Raw genomic sequence first — 14,739 nt, forward strand, 5'->3', positions numbered from 1 at the left:
GTGCTGAAGAGGATCAAGTGATGTATGCATCAAATCTATTCAAAGAAGGAGCATTAGAATGGTGGAATACGATCCTCCAGGCAAAAGGAAAAAAGGATAGCCTATGCCATGATGTGGGAAGAATTTAAGAGTCTTGTAGAAAGAAAATTATGTCCTGAATATGAAAAAGACCAAATGGCAAACAAATTCCTAAGTCACAGTATGACAGGGGTAGATTGCCGAGGCTATACTTCGACATTCGTTGAATACGCAAAGGTAGTGCCAACACTAGCTTCGCCAGAACCGGTACTTATTTCCCGTTACATCTGGGGGTTAATTAGTGAAATCCGAAACATCGTTAAAGCTGCGAGACCTCGTACTATTGACGATGCTGTAGAATTAGCTAACACTCTAACAGATGAATTGGTACGCACAAGAGAGGAAGATCGCAAGAAGGAATTAGCTCAAAAGATTACCCAAGGATTTCGTGTGGGTCATACCAAGAAAAGAGGAACGGGGCAATCTTCATCACCTCCCTTCTGCAAAACTTGCAAAAAGAAGCATTATGGACAATGCAACATGGTTTGCAATTTTTGCAAAACCAAAGGACATCGGGAAGAAGACTGCAGGAAGAAAACAAGAATTTATTATAATTGCAGAGAAAGAGGTCATTTTCAATTTGAATGTCCTAAATTAGCTAAACCTGTAGCCAACCAAGTCAAACCAGCTGAAGGAGCAACAAAGAGAAATGCGCGGGCATTCCAGCTAACCACTCAAGAGGCCGAACTCATTCCAGATGTGATAGCTGGTACGTTCCTAGTACATGATGTGTTTGCAAAAGTATTATTTGACTCTGGTGCGAACCAAAGTTTTATAAATACTTCATTTTGTCAAACTCTTAAGCTACCTTTAACCATTCTTAGGCAAATCTTCACAGTTGAAACTGCAGAAGGAAATTCTGTAAAAATAGATAAGGTCTGGCAAGAAGGAAAAATAGAATTATTAGGCCATAAGTTTTCTACAAATCTGTTACCAATGAATTTAGCCGGATTCGATGTAGTGTTAGGAATGGACTGGTTAATAGCCAACCATGCTCGAATCTTATGTGATAAAAACACTGTAGAAATTCAAACCCCTTCCGGAGAAGTAATTTTTATTACTGGAGATAAACCTCGAAAGCCACTAAAATTCATTTCAGTAATGAAATTGGCTAGTTATTCGAGAAAGCAGGAAATGGTGTATATGATTTCAATAATCGTTAGCACTAAGGATAAAGAACTTCAGGACATCCCGGCAGTGTCAGAATACCCAAACGTTTTTCCAGAAGAATTACCTGGATTACCACCTGATAGAGAAGTAGAGTTTAGAATTCATTTAATTCCAGGTACTGCACCAATAGCTAAAGCACCATATAGATTAGCACCTACCGAAATGCTAGAATTGAAAAAGCAATTAGATGAATTATTAAGCAAAGGATTCATACAACCTAGTTCATCCCCTTGGGGTGCACCAGTGTTGTTTGTGAAAAAGAAAGATGGATCGATGAGAATGTGTATCGATTATAGGGAATTGAATAAGGTTACGATTAAGAATCGATACCCATTACCTAGGATTGATGATCTTTTTGATCAATTACAAGGAGCTAGGTACTTCTCAAAGATAGATTTAAGATCCGGATACCATCAGTTGAAAGTACAAGAAGAAGACATACCTAAAACTGCTTTTAGAACTAGGTATGGTCATTATGAGTTTACCGTCATGCCCTTTGGGTTAACGAATGCCCCAGCAGCATTCATGGACATGATGAACCGCATCTGTAAACCATACTTGGATAAATTTGTAATCGTTTTCATCGACGATATACTTATTTACTCCAAAAGCCAAAAAGAACATTGTGAGCATTTACACGTTCTCTTAACTTTGTTAAGAAAAGAAAAGCTTTATGCCAAATTCTCGAAATGTGAATTTTGGTTGCAAGAAGTACAATTCTTAGGACATGTGGTAAATCACGAAGGTATCCATGTAGATCCTGCTAAGATAGAAGCAATTACAAAATGGAAAGTCCCACAAACAGCAATGGAAATAAGAAGTTTTCTAGGCTTAGCTGGATACTATAGACGATTTATCAAAGATTTTTCTAAGATAGCCGTACCTTTAACCAAGTTAACCTGTAAAGCTGCTAAGTTTGAATGGGGACCTAGACAAGAAGAAGCCTTTAAGATTTTGAAGCATAGGTTGACAAATGCACCAATCTTAACTTTACCAGAAGGAACAGAAGACTTTGAAGTATATTGTGATGCTTCAAAATTAGGCTATGGATGTGTGTTGATGCAACGCAAGAAGGTAATTGTGTATGCTTCTAGACAATTGAAAAAGCACGAAGAGAATTATACGACTCATGATCTAGAATTAGGAGCCATAATCTTTGCCCTTAAGATCTGGAGACATTATCTGTACGAAAGTAAGTTTACTGTCTATACAGATCATAAAAGTCTAAAATATATATTTGGGCAAAAAGAACTAAACATGAGGCAAAGAAGATGGATGGAGATGTTGAGCGATTACGACTGTGACATTCAATATCACGAAGGAAAGGCAAATGTAGTTGCCGATGCCTTAAGTCGTAAGTACCATGAGAAGCAGAAACGAGTCCGTGCTCTGAGATTAAATCTCCAAGTAGATTTAATAGCACAAATCAAAGAAGTTCAGAAAACAGCAATCAAAGATGATGCTGAAGGAATGAAAGGTTACCTAAAAGAACTAGAACAAGGAAATGATGGAATTTGGAAATTCCATAAGAAACGAATTTGGGTACCTAAGCAAGGAGAGCTAAGAATTAAGATCTTAGAAGAAGCTCATAAATCTAGGTATACCATGCACCCAGGAAACAATAAGATGTACCAAGATTTAAGAAATAATTTCTGGTGGATAGGAATGAAAAAGGACATAGCCGGATACGTATCCAAGTGTTTAACTTGTTCACAAGTTAAGGCGGAACACCAGAAACCTTCAGGATTACTTCAACAACTAGAAATGCCGGTATGGAAATGGGAACTCATAACAATGGATTTTGTTACTAAGTTACCCAAAACCAAAAGAGGTAATGATGCAATTTGGGTAATTATAGACCGATTAACCAAATCAGCTCATTTCTTACCAATAAAAGAAACCTTTAGCATGGAAAGGTTAGCACAACTGTATGTGGACGAAGTAGTATCCCTACATGGAGTCCCACTCTCCATTGTATCAGATAGAGATAGTCGATTTACTTCTCATTTCTGGAAAAGTTTTCAGAAAGCAATGGGAACTCGACTAAATCTAAGTACTGCATATCATCCACAAACAGACGGACAAAGTGAAAGGACAATCCAAACGTTAGAAGACATGCTCCGAGCATGTGTAAATGACTTTGGTGGTAATTGGGATAGCCATTTGCCATTAATAGAATTCTCCTATAATAATAGCTATCATTCAAGCATCGAAGCTGCACCATTCGAAGCACTGTATGGACGCAAATGCAGAACTCCAGTATGCTGGGCAGAAATTGGAGAAAGTCAATTATCAGGACCTGAAATTGTACAAGAAACTACTGACAAGATAACCCAGATCAAGGAAAGACTGAAAACAGCTCGAGATCGTCAGAAGAGCTATGCAGATAATCGTCGCAAACCTTTAGAATTTCAAGTCGGAGATAAAGTACTTTTAAAAGTTTCTCCTTGGAAAGGTATAGTACGATTCGGTAAGAAAGGAAAGCTAAGTCCGAGATACGTTGGACCATTCCCTGTGATTCAACGAATAGGACCAGTAGCTTATCGTTTACAACTACCAGAAGAATTGGCTGGAGTACATGATGTATTTCATGTATCCAATCTCAAGAAATGTTTAGCAGATGAATCCCTGGTAGTCCCTCTTCAAGATATAGAGGTAAACGAAAAGTTGAAATTCGTAGAGAAACCATTAGCGATCGAAGATCGAAAAGTCAAATTCCTCAAGCATAAAAGACTGGTATTGGTCAAAGTCAAGTGGAATTCAAAGAGAGGACCAGAATACACTTGGGACCTGGAATCCGAAATGAAGCGAAAATATCCTCATCTATTCTAGTAAATCTCGAGGACGAGATTTTTCTTAAGGTGGGGAGGATGTAACAACTGTCAATAAAACCGGTAATTAGGTTAATAATTATCCAATAAGAAAACCCTAATTAAGACACCCAAGTAATTTGGCCTAAACCCTGAAATTTCCGGAATAATCGGAATCAGGATCAGGGCCCCTAAAACTCGAGGGGGGCAAACCCTAGTTGGACGTTTATCTAAAAATAAACGTTGCTATATTCTGATTTGTTAATTTTGTTGAATCATCAAGGCTATAACCGAACTCAGCTAGGCTAGGAAGTAGGCCGCAACCTTTACGGGCCGTAAGGGTTGGTCCTTACGGACCGTAAGCTGACCGGGGTCCCTTACGGACCGTAAGGGCTTAGTCATACGGTCCGTAAGCGTGTCGAAATTTCTGCTATAAATAGCCGACCTTGGCATGTAAACTGGAGACTTAAAACGACGTAAATTATCTCTGTGTACGTCGAGTTCAGGCGAGTATACCACAAATTAAACACACGCGATCACTAAACGCTGCCGCAATCAGGGTAATAACTCGATCGCTATTACGATTCAACGTCCGATCGATTATAACTATCCAACGATAGTCCGGGTGCTGCTCAATTGAGCTTGTACTTTGATTATTCGTCGTGATTTCGACTTGAATATTTGAGTGCTGTTCGAATTCGGACTATGCTCTGTTATTCGTTGTGAATCCGACTGAATTATCGAGGATTGCACTGATTAATCGTTGTGAGGGTTTAATCTCGTGAATTGACGTAAATGCTGTATTAGTTACTAACCTGCCTGTGTGTGCATTGTGTTAAACTAGGTGTAATCAAGGCTAATCAGTAGGCATTATCTATTTGCTCGTTAATCTGCAATGTGAGTCATTCTCCTTTTTAAATTGTTTTCTCACAGTTTGTGAGTAAGTATTACAATACCTCAAATTATTTTCAAGGTTATAATTACAGGGATTAAGTCTTTGTAATCACCAAATTACAGCTGGTATGTGGGGTATTGTGCACATTACTATTTTTATCACTCTAGGTGAGTGAGTATCACTCTAGGTGAGTGAGCCGTCACTATTTGGGGCGACGAGACCCAATAGTGGTATGACCATAGTCACAGATCCGGTCGAGTGACAAATACCCATTCTTGATAATTGGTTGATAGAAACATTGTAATCGCTCTTAATACTGTAAATTTATAACTAACGGGTCATTTTAGAAAATGGAATGATTCACTCAGTATTTCCCCGCTGACAAAATCTTTTTCAAACATGTTTCAGGTGATCTATGTGATCCAGGAAAAGTGCAGTAAAGCACTATCAAGCTTAGGGAAGTGGCTCAGTAAGAATAAACCAATAAAACATGTTTTGGAAAATAAAGATTTCTGTGTGAAATCAACTTATTGTAAATTATGGGATTTATCCCCTAAACTTTGTGTAAAATATTAAACGAGCATTTTACGGTGAAAAGATCCTGTAATAAAAGACTTCCGCTGTCGCGTAAAAATACCACGGGTACCACCGGGAACTGCCTCGCGGCCCCCGACTCCGTCCAGGGTGGGTCGGGGAGCCGTGACACCACAACCCCAATGAAGGAGTTCCTTTCAGGTAGCGTAATATCTTCTTCACAATAATCATGTGCGAAGCTCTCGGGTTAGATTGATATCTTGCTGCGAGGCACGTTGGGTACATGATATCAGGACGTGAAGCAGTTAGGTACATCAAAGAACCTATCATGGATCGATAAAACGTCTCATCAGCCCTGTCTCCGGTGAGATCTGGGTGAATCCCATGATTTGTTGCAAGTGGGGTAGCAGCTGGAGTAGAACTAGACATTCCAAATTTCTCTAGAATATCATGCACGTACTTCGTTTGATGAATGAAAATTCCCTCAGGTAGTTGTTCAACTTGTAGTCCTAGAAAGAATTTCATCTCCCCCATTGATGACATTTCGAATTTTTGCTTCATCACTGATTCAAAATCTTTGCACAGATTCTCATTCGTCGACCCAAAGATTATATCGTCCACATAAATCTGAACTATCAGAAGATGTCCGTCGACCTCTTTAGTGAAGAGAGTGGCATCCACTTTTCCACGTATGAAGCTGTTGGCTAGTAGGTGTTGAGACAAAGTCTCGTACCAGGCTCTCGGGGCCTGGTGTAAACTATACAGCGCTTTGTCCAGCAAGTAGACCTTGTTTTTGTGGATTGGGTCAGAAAAGCCCGGCGGCTGACCGACATAAACCTCCTCTTTAACCTTCCCATAAAGAAACACCGATTTTACATCTAACTGATATACTTTGAAGTTATTCGAAGACGCAAATGCAAGGAAAATTCTGATTGCTTCTAGTCGTGCCACAGGAGCATAGACTTCAGTAAAATCAATCCCCTCCTGTTGACTAAAGCCCTGAACAACAAGTCGAGCTTTGTTCCTTACAACAACTCCTCTGTCGTCTCTCTTACATTTAAATACCCATTTCGTATTGATTTTCCTTTGACTATCCGGCAAATCCACTAGCTTCCACACACCCAATTTTTCAAACTGACTTAACTCTTCTTGCATCGCAATGACCCACGAGTCTTCAGTAAGCGCCTCTTTGTAAGTTCTTGGTTCGATCTGCGAAATAAAACAACTCAATGAAAATTCAGTTTGTAAAGGTGCTACTGTAGAATAAAAACATGTAAGGCCCTGGTCAATTGCACGTCTCGTACGAACTCCCGATTGCAATTCTCCTATGATCAACTCCTCTGGATGGTATGAAAGAGTTCGCGGCATTACATCGCTTGGAACATCCACATCGCCTTCCAGATTAGTAACATTTTGATCTGCATCTTGTTCACCAATTTGGTTTGTTTGACTTAAATCCTGAATCTGCTCCCCCTCAGAATTTGAATCTCCATGATCAAAGATCGGCATGTTCTCAAATTCTTGATTATCATTCTGATCCGACTGATTATATTGAGCAACTTCATTTTGTTGGACATCATCATGTTCACCAGCATTACTCGGACCTGCTTCATCGTCATTAGAAGTTTCCCGTGGTCTTCTAGAATACTCAGCTGGAAACCTGTGCTGCGACTCATAGTCTCGCAAAATATCCAGCTTATCAAAGAAATCTTCATCTTCCTCTGAATCTTCTCTCATGTCAAACGAATCCCACAACTTGTCATAATGATATCGCCATGAATCTCCTGGATTTTGTGGCGGCTTAGTATAACCTTGACATTCAACATTTGCAGCTTCAATAATCCGCTTCTCACTTGGAACGAAGACACGTCGCGAAGGACTTGAATAACCAACAAATATACCCTCAATGCACTTCGGACCAAACTTTCCATAAGGCTCTAGAACAGTACAGGGTGACCCGAACGGTTCAAGATACTTCAAATTAGGTTTGCGGTTATTGATCAACTCAAAGCATGTTTTGTTGAACTTCTTGACAGTGAGAACTCTGTTGAGCGTATAGCATGCGGCGGAAACAGCTTCAGCCCAAAAATTAATCGGTAACTTTGAATCTGCAAGCATAGTTCTAGCCGTCTCGATTAGTGTCCGGTTTTTGCGTTCTGCCACTCCATTCTGCTGCGGAGTGTACGAAGCACTAAACTCATGCAATATACCTCTTTCATCACAAAATTCTTCCATCTTGCTGTTCTTGAATTCGGTACCATTATCACTTCGAATTCTTTTGATACGCCTTTGGTACAGATTCTCAATTCTTTTGAACAACGCCATCAAACTATCAAACGTTTCGTCTTTCGTCTTCAAGAAAGAAACCCACGAAAATCTGGAATAATCATCAGTAACCACAAGACAATATTTGTCTCTTGTAATACTCTTGACATTCACCGGACAAAACAAATCCATGTGAAGTCTCTCCAGGGGTCTTGAAACTGAATTGACTTGCTTTGTAGGGTGTGACTTTTTCTTCCGCTTGCCTTTAACACAACTAATGCACTCCCCTTCCAGATGAAAACCTTTGACATGAACTCCTGTAACCAAATCATTGTGCACCAAGTGATTCATTTTTCTAAGATGTATATGTCCCATCTTCCGGTGCCACAATCTCGATTCTTTTTTAGTTGCTCTGGACACGAAAAATGAACCTGACCCGTGGTTGTAGTAGCTACGCTCATATCCAACATGTACAGATCATTAACTCTTGGTGGCCTCATGATAATCCATTCCTCAGGGATAACAAATCCTGGCTTCAAGATCAAACATTCTTTATCAGTGAAGTGAGTGGTATACATCCTGTCACAGATCTGCGAGATACTCAGCAAATTGTTCTCCAGCTCAACAATGTAATTAACTCTTTCAAACGTCACAATCCCGTTGGATAACGTTCCTTCACCAATAATCCTTCCTCCTTGATTACCCGCAAAACCAACATAACCTCCATTGATATTCTTCACTTCATACAAAAATGCAGTCTTCCCTGTCATATGTCGAGATGCTCCACTGTCCATAATCCAGCGTGAAACTAATCTCGGAAGATCCTGCACATATCACAAAAATGATTCAAACACTTCAATAAAGATGCCGATTCATGCTTCGCGATCAAGGAAGCTCCGGCAATTCAAACTGCTTAGTAAAACATTGTGTCCACCCAAGCCTCATCAGTCTTGGGTGTAACCTTGACACTTTTAACTCTCGCAATTTGAATTTTAAAGTTTTCAGCCTTCAGAGGTGGAAAATTTGCATCATAATCAATCTGAATTGAATCCTCAGAAGGTGAAATCTTTTTCTCAGTTTTCGGTTTCCAAACTTGCTGAGATAATGCAACCCGTTTATAAAACTTGTCATTTTTAGTTACCACTTTCTTTACGGGTTCATTTTTTACTTTGGTGTTAACATTTTTCACACTCTTTTTCTCAACAACCATTTTTTCCTTACCCTTCACCTCAACTTTCTTCTGTTGAATCTTCACAGTTTCAGTCTTAGGCTTCACGTTGGTACACTTTCGTGCAATGTGACCAACTTGATTGCATCTGAAGCATGTTCGAGTATCAACTACTCGACTTGTGCCTTCAGACTGAGACTGTGAAGCTCTCTTCTCAAAGAACTCTTCATTCGATTTTGAAAAAATTTCTTTCTCTTCATCAGCAAGTGAACTCGAACTGCTCACAAACTTTTTCTTTTTAACAAATCTCTTGTTTTGAACATTTCTTCTCTGATAATTCTTACCACCCTGATAACCACCCGACCAATTGTTTTGATTTTTGTTATTATTAAAACGTGGTGGAACAACAGGTTTCTTGTAGTATGATTTATCTTTTTCAAAATTCATTTCTCTCTTTGTTTGACTCAAACTGTTCACTTCTGACAATTCAACTTTGACCAACTTGAAAACATTTGTTAACTTTTTCACATTCACATTCTCAATTGGAAATTCTGAATCCGAATACAACTTATCAGATCCCGACATCTTGTACATGACAAGAGTAGGTTCATCATTTAAGTTGTTTTTGGATTTTTGTTTCGGATTGCATTTGTCTAGAAAACATCCATCATCTTCAGCTGAATCAGTCATCAAAACACTTTCAGCTGTGCTCTTAACAATCTCTGTCTGAACACTATCATCAGATGATGAAGAAAAAGTAACATTAATGTTCTCCGGAAGTTTAACTTCATTATCTTCCTCGATTTCAACCAACCCAGATTGCTTTTTCGTATAATTTTCCAGAATCGGTGGTGGAACACGATGAAAACTCACCCCAGTTCCATCTGAATACACATCTTTGCCTGCTTTGTTCTTCCCGATGGGTTTGGGAACAATGTGTTGCAAAACAAAGCTTGCAGAGTTGTAACTGTTAAGCTTCAACTGGATTCGCTCATTTTCAATTTTAGCCTCTTGAACTTTTAGTTTCAGTTTAGCGATTTCATCCGGTTGTTCTGTAACATTTGTGCTCGAAATCATTATGAACAGTTCAATTATCAATAAAACAATGTTATTTGATCCCAATGTTTGTTTGGTTGTGTTTTACATTTTCCATGTTTTGACTTTTGATTGATTTTAAACTCTACATCGCTTTCTGGAGAATTATACGCAAACTGGTGCGTAAACATACTCAGTTTAATGTGACAAATACTCCGGAACATCAACATATACTCAACATACCCTAAATAACCTTTACATAACTTAGAAATAAGTTTTGAAGGCTTTGGTATAGCAAAAACAAGTTAATTCGCTTACAGGGACTAAACTTGACAAACTGCAAAAGTATGCCAATTTGAACTGTAACAAACATTTCGGAACATGTCCATAAGTTAAACATACCATAAATATCCTTTACATAGCTTAGAAATAGGCTTTGAGGGGTTTGGTATGCTAAAATAAACTTTTGGATCATTCAGGGACTAAAAGTGTCAAAAAGTGCACAAGTTTGCACTTTCGCGCATAACTTACGTTCTGAATACATCCGGACATCCAAAAATTTATGTAAGCATCCTTATATTATGCCTTAGTGTTTGGCATGAGAAAAATCCATTCGTCGCGTCATTTGGATCGTCTTTCGCGCTTATGCGCATTTCGTCGTAATAAGCGAACATCGCGATCGTACGGCAAAACGAACCGACATCCGGAACATTTTTGAGCATGTTTCATGTCCACAATGTTTAGGCATCATTTTAGGGCCTTAAAGTTGGCTTTACGGGTCTTAGAAGTGTCGGAAATGGCTTAAATACGTAACAGGGACTAAAACTGTAATTGCTGAAAGTTTGTGCGGATCAGACACGGCCAGGCGGCCCGCCTGAGCCTTGTGTGAATCCTGACGCGGGCCGCATCAGACATGCAGACCAGATTCAATGTTTGATCCACTTGCATTGGCCTTTCGATCACCCAAAGGGCAACACCACGTGTCGGATTCCTATGGTGGGGGCAAAATAAGGCACCACAACTTTGCGACAAGTGTACGGCTTGGATCGTGGCACGATATTCAAGAAACGATCCTAACGGCTTTACTTTTCCTATAAATTCCCCCCCCCCTTTTGGCTAAAACCCACAAAAATCTGATCTAAAGCTCTAAGTTGAGGCCTTTGCTCTCACACCTGAGCTCCTGGATCGAGATTAGCTTTCGGGGACCCTTCGTAAGTGTTCTTTCGTTCTTTTATTCGCTTTTCGAGTCCGAAAGTCAACGTTTTGTTTGACTTTCTACGTGACCAGCCTATGGTCAACACGAAGTTCTTTGGAACTTCATAATGTGAGCGTGATCACGATGGTTATAGTCCGTAGTGACTATATCTACTGATTACCACGTTATTTAGGCTCAGTGACGAGTCGTAGTTTCGGCCAAAATGCGCATTCTTGCGTATTTTGTAACCAAACTACTCGTGAGCATCAAAGCCGTTTGTTTTGATGCCAAACCTATTTTCTAAACTTAGTTAAGCATGTTCTAATATGCTTAGCTCGTCACTTTTAGTATAGTACTTATATAGGGTCGTAAGGTAAGCGATCTAAACCATCGCTTATACTTTCGAACCCGACCCATTTGGTCGATCATTAGGATCTGACCAAACACATTAGGTGACCATAGCTATAACCTTCCGAGGTTATACCTTATGGCCACAATGTTAGGCGTTCCAAACGCGTTCTACGCGAACGACGCGTTAAGGTAGCATAAGCTACCTAAACGGGTCGTAATGGATCGTAAGCACTTAGGTTAGGTTTCATTTTAGTATGTAGGCTTTGTTAAACCATATTCCACGAGTCTCCATACTCGTTTGGTTTACGAACCCGCATACTATCCGATCCTTCCGATTTTGGTCCGGTATATTAATATAGCTACCTATTAGGTGCCGGTTGATATCTCGTGATCTCTAGCATTGTGTGATTATTACACAAGGAATTCAAAGCAATCTCAGGTGAGTACATAGAACCCCATCTTTTACATGTTTTCGAGGAGTTCATGTGAGTACATTGAACCCTTCTTTTACTGTTTTCCAAACTGTTTTGGGGTGAAACACATGTGCCTACTTGTTACTTTCATGCTTTCCATGTTTTCGCATCATATACCTGCTATGTTCGTTAGTACATTATAGTACATGTTTTCATTACATTTCATGCTATGTATGCCCATTGTGTGCGTACGTAGTACATTGCTTTACATTACATTTCATGCTATGTATGCCCATTGTGTGCGTACTTAGTACATTGCATTACATTACATTTCATGCTATGTATGCCCATTGTGTGCGTACTTAGTACATTGTTTCACATTGCATTTCATGCTATTTATGCCCATTGTGTGCATACTTAGTACAATTGTTTACATCACATGCCTTCATTTTGGTATAACATTTGGTTTGTTTAACATGGAACAATACATTCATTAACATTGATCATGCCATTCGTTAGTAGGTAGTGGTACCATAGGAATTGACAACTCCCGTTCCTGAAATCCTGGGTTTGTTTGGATTGGAAGGAATGACCGAATTCGATATACATAACTTAGATAACCTTTAATTTGTTTAAGGGTTTATCGCCACAGTCTCAAGGCTTGGACGTATGCATATTTCACAATACCGCATAAATGTTTGTATCAGTATAGCATGCATTTGTTCCACAAAACATAACGTTGATTTAAACCATGTTTTACTTCAATACCTTGTTTTTGTGCATTTTACATATGGTTTAGTTGATACATTCCACTTACCATACATGATATATTTTGGGTACACATTACATGATTTACATTAAACATAAACATTTTGACATTGATGTACATATTTGGTGGTTTACATTGAACATAGACATTTCGATATGGTTTACACAATAACACTTGACAATTGGTTTATACATGAACAATTTACATGGTGGTTGGTTTGGGTAAATGGTTTGAGTAACGTGGCGTATGTAATATGGTACAACATGGTGGATACGCCGCTGGTACTTCCTATATATAAATGCTTGTATTATATTACATATCGTAGCGTTATCTAAATCATTTCAGTATAAACATATTACATTTTACACAAATAACATATTCTTCACAAGACATTGTTTTACAAACAACTTATCTTATACATACTCATTTTACTAGGTTATTCTATTAACCTTACATTTATTTATACATATCATCTGATTTTATCGTTTTTCATACGATTTACAAAACAAAACAAGTTACAAGGTTCATGACTGACTGTTATTAAACGTTTTCTTTAAACTCAAGTCATGAATCCCATTTTCACAAAACCTATGTATCTTATAGGCATTTTTATGCTGACGTACCTACTTTCACATGTGTTTTCAGGAGCTATCGTGTAGGATGACAATGGTGACACTAGGGCGGACCTGTGCCTTAGAGACTAAAAATGAAGATAGACTAGTTTAATTATGTTACGAACTCTTTGTTTTCCTGTTTAAAACAATGTATTACGCTTGTTTAATAAATAAAATGTAACTTTGATTTCCATGGTTATGAAACAATTAATTCTGTCCCCAACACTCCCCGGCGTTTCCGCCGCGGTTGCATGTTATACGCGGCCGGGGTGTGACATGTTCGTTGATTGATTCTTCTTTTACCCTAAGCACGGCTTTTAGTTGAACATTTTCTTTATAAGTTTTACCGTTTCGATCATCACTATCTTTCATTGTGGATTTAAGCTTCTCAAATTTTTCTGTGATTTGACGGTTTTCATGAACTAACTTTTCGTTTTCTTGTCTAATCCTTTCATGATCAGTTTTATCATTTTCAATTTTGTTAGTTAATTCTTTTATCCATTCAGTTGAAGCTTTAACCATCTTGTCACGATCAAGAATTTGATTCTCAACGCTTCTGACCTTAGCTGTCAGATCATCAACCTTCTTTCCGTTGAGATACATGATCGTATTACAAAATTTGCATTCTTTGATGCAATTTTTGCAATCAACATCCCCATTATCTTTCTTACCTGATTCAGTCGTTGACGTGTTTGAACTGACCTGGCTTTTAGACTCAGAGACGGATTTGGAATCTACCTCAATCGCCTTAGCTGCCAGCACCTTGTCAGCCATCTTTCCCAGGTTTTCAGCAGTCAACTCCTGAGTAGTGTCAATGATCCCAGTATCAACTTTCTTTGACTTCTCTTTCTCTTCTTTCTCCTTCTTCTCTTTCTCTTATTTCTCTTTCTCGTCTCCAGTTCCCCACCATTTATTCTGCCAATAATCATCATCTTTCAACTCTTTGATTATGGTTTCTAAATCAAGAGTGTTGTGATCAATAGCAATGTTTCCATATGGGTCAAGATAACACTCCCTGTCTGGATCCCATCTATTTGCTCTTTTTGCCTCCGAAAAGATACCAGATATTCTGATCATTCTGTTTGTGGCCAACAACCTTCTGTAATTATACTTCTGTTCTTCATTTCTGTTGTCTTTCCACGGAGCAGGTTCATTCTTTGCCATGAAAGCGTAACCAACCGCATCTTCCTCTGGTAACAGTTCACTCCAGTCATAACCCTCATCATCATAAATCACCGCAAGAGCTCTAGATTTCTCTCTGTTCTCTTCAATCTGCTTCATTCTTGGTGGCTTCGATTTGTTTTGATGATATATCGCCTTCTTGTAGTAATCTTCCCTGAACGGGTTTTCAGACTCATCAGCATACGCGTTTCTGCACTCACGCTTGAAGTGACCTTTCTGCTTACACTTGAAGCATGTCACCTTGGACTTATCAAACTCCA

The sequence above is a fragment of the Helianthus annuus genome, chromosome 17 (assembly GCF_002127325.2).
Source record: "Helianthus annuus cultivar XRQ/B chromosome 17, HanXRQr2.0-SUNRISE, whole genome shotgun sequence".
Lineage (NCBI taxonomy): Eukaryota > Viridiplantae > Streptophyta > Magnoliopsida > Asterales > Asteraceae > Helianthus > Helianthus annuus.